Genomic DNA, 3010 nt, shown 5'->3' with positions numbered 1-3010 from the left:
CAAGGTATCTCCCCTGCCAGGTAAGTATGAGTTGTACAAGCCCCTGCAAGCGGCCCGCACCCAAAGCACAAAGCGCGCAGCCTAGGCCAGCACCTTGTCCCGCACGCCGCCGCCTCCGTCTCTTACCCGCTCTCCAGAACCTGCTGCCTTCTGTGCTCTCTCGGCACCGCTGCAGCGCACACAACTCCCGTCTCGTCTCGTCTCATCTCGGGGGCCGGCTTCAAAGACAATACAGCAAACACAGCGGGGCGGGGGAAGAAGAGGACACGACACATGCAGGTACATTCAGCTCCGGTGGGAACGAGTCATTTGTCGGTCTTTTCAAGTGCTGGGAGCCGAGTAATCCTTCGCTTGTATCGTTTCTCCCCGGTGACTAGATCTCACCCTGCGACTCTTGACTCGGCTCACCCATGGCAGCCCAGCAGGTGTGAGCCTAGCCGGCACCTGGATGGGAGATTCCCCCCGGAAAAGCTCAGGTTGCTGCTGCTTCTCCAAGAGGTGTGACTGGGACCAGTAGGGAGCTCACTGTGGCTTTCTTATGCCCCAGCATCCTGATGGCGACACTCTGCTGCACAAACAGGCGCCGTCCTTCGGGAAGGCGTAAAACCGAGGTCCCAACCCTCCTTGGCCATGAAGAAATCCCAGGGCGTCTCTCAAAAAGAGACGCCGGGGGTGTCACTCTGGTGTTAGTGTTCCCCTTTACCAATCAGTCGGAGTCTCCTCCTAATCCCCGTCTCATATGTAACAATCAATGACAAGGCCCCCCTTTCCCGCGATATTGTACTTGTCTCCTGGCCGCTGGCTGGCGCCGTGAGATTTAGTACTCGCGCAAGAGACCGGGGGCAGAGCGCGAACGCGGTCCCCCGCCCCCCACAAAGTGTGCGCTCCAGGTTCCCTCTCGGGGCTCTGCAACACAGCGGAAAGGCAGCGAGAAGGAGCCTCTTGCTCTGACGCCGCAAGGCCACAAGAGGGCGGAGGCGCCGCGCGCCCGGCCGACGTGTTGGACTGGTGTGCTTTATGTGCTGAAATAAACACGCGACAGCCCAGAAATGTTTTCAGAGTGCTGTGCACTGGAGGTTTTTGTCTTGTGAAGACTTGCCTTGTGCTCCTCCATGCAGTTTGTTTGTTCTCCTCCAGTGCGGGACAAGCCAACACAAGGGAGCACATTCGCCAACATCCAGGTACGCAATGCGATTTGGAAAGAAGCTCCTTTCCAAAGAGTTGCACACGAACGATCCTTCAGTCCCGCTCAGGGGGCACGGAGCCCCAGCCACACACAGCTTCAAGTAGCGAGTCAGGCACCTCTGCTTTCACTTGTGGCCTCACCACCCTGAACGCGCCTGAGTTGGTCTGGTTTTGGAAGCTAAGCAGGGTTGGGCCTGAATAGTACTTGGATGGGAGACTTCCTGGGAATACCAGGTGCTGCAAGCTTTTGCTCTCTCGGCCAGCAGGGGTCGCCGTTGGTGCCGTAGGATTTGGGAAGAAAACCTGGAGGATGGAAAGGTGATCTATAGCCTCATCTCTAGAGATGTTTTGTTGCTATGGCATGTGTGTGACCCATATAAAAAAAAACCCGTTTGTAAAACGAATATCGAAGCTGCCTCTAAATCTGCAAATAAAGATGAGTCGATAAACCACTTGTTTTTCGTATAACTATACATATATTCATTTATTACTGATTTCATTCATTGAGCACGGATACAATAGAGGTACAGCCATTCACTGTTTGACATGTCTGCACTGGTACAGAACCGAGCAATCAGAAAACGGGTGAAACTGTCTTGAGAATTAGTATACAGTACCGAGGCTCCCATGACCAAATAAATTGGCCTTAATAATGCAGACTACAGCAGGAGTAGTGTAACCAGCTTGAAATGTTTCTCCGGACCTCTAACTAAAAGAAACCGGGAACCAGCAGTGGCATCGACTCCTTTCGAACTGGGATCCTATCGCAGCTCGTGGTGTCGTAACTCTTCCGTATCTGATATTGGACCAAGCACATCAGGGGAGAGCCCTAACGCAGTCCCCCACTACCAGAAATTATGCAGTCGAGATTCCCACATTTGGGGAATTCGCAGGGGTCAGCACAGCCGGAGTGCAATGGCTGAGACTCGCTCTGGGTGAACCTCCTTCTTGATCAAGGTATCTCCCCTGCCAGGTAAGTATGTGTTGTACAAGCCCCTGCAAGCGGCCCACACCCTCAGCACTAATCGCGCAGCCTAGGCTAGCTCCTCGCCTGGCTGGCTCCGTGAGATTTAGTACTCGGGCAAGAGACTGGGGGCAGAGCGCGAAGGCAGCCCCCCGCCCCCCTCTAAATGTGCGCTCCTGGTTCCCTCTCAGGGCTCTGCAACATAGCGTCCCGGCGCTTCCTCCTCGCCGCCCGGAGGCGATGTGCGTCTGGCCGATTTGTTCAATTGGTGCTGTTTCTGTTTTGAAATAAAACGCGCCAGCCAAGAATTGTTTTCAGAGTGCTGTGCACTGGAGGTTTTTGTCTTGTGAAGACTTGCCTTGTGCTCCTCCAGTGCGGGACAAGCCAACACAAGGGAGCACGTTCGTGAACATCCAGGCACGCATTGATTTCGAAAGAAGCTCCTTTCCAAAGAATTGCAAATAAACGATCCTCCAGTTCTGCTCAGGGGACACGGAGCCCCCGCCACACAATGCAACGGGAGTATAAATGATGTCTCCCGCCAGCCATTCGACAATCATTTTTCATGGGTGAATATGGTTTTCTGGGGGGTTGCAATGTTCGTCATTATTGGACATTCCTGGTGATTCTGACACGTGTTAAACACTCGCATTTCCTGCAATTATAAAAAGGGTTAAGTTTCGGTTTCGCTGACAAATCGAATCAACCTTCACGGAGAGAAGAAAGGAAACACAATGTTTCGGCTGTGGAGCTTAGTACCGATAACACTGCTGATCATGATGGAGTAGAAACAAGTGATGTATTGGCAGCTTTATCTGGGGCGAGAAGTCCTGGAACAACTAAAAAAATGTTAGGATGCAG

The 3010-nt window shown here is 53.1% G+C and overlaps 1 non-coding gene and 1 pseudogene across 1 annotated transcript; one reads left to right on the top strand and one right to left on the bottom strand.

Annotated features, from left to right (window-relative positions):
- Positions 1–1312: 1312 nt before the first annotated feature.
- Positions 1313–1431, top strand: LOC148668285 (5S ribosomal RNA; annotated as a pseudogene).
- Positions 1432–2002: 571 nt separating this feature from the next.
- Positions 2003–2166, bottom strand: LOC148668284 (U1 spliceosomal RNA). Its single transcript, XR_015938645.1, has one exon. It is a non-coding gene; the product is annotated as a U1 spliceosomal RNA (small nuclear RNA).
- Positions 2167–3010: the final 844 nt, after the last annotated feature.

The sequence above is a fragment of the Lepisosteus platostomus genome, chromosome 5, assembly GCF_059453375.1.
Source record: "Lepisosteus platostomus isolate fLepPlt1 chromosome 5, fLepPlt1.hap1, whole genome shotgun sequence".
In the NCBI taxonomy this organism is placed as follows: domain Eukaryota; kingdom Metazoa; phylum Chordata; class Actinopteri; order Semionotiformes; family Lepisosteidae; genus Lepisosteus; species Lepisosteus platostomus.
Note: the sequence above shows the minus strand (reverse complement) of the source record. Positions and strands in the feature narration are given on the sequence as shown.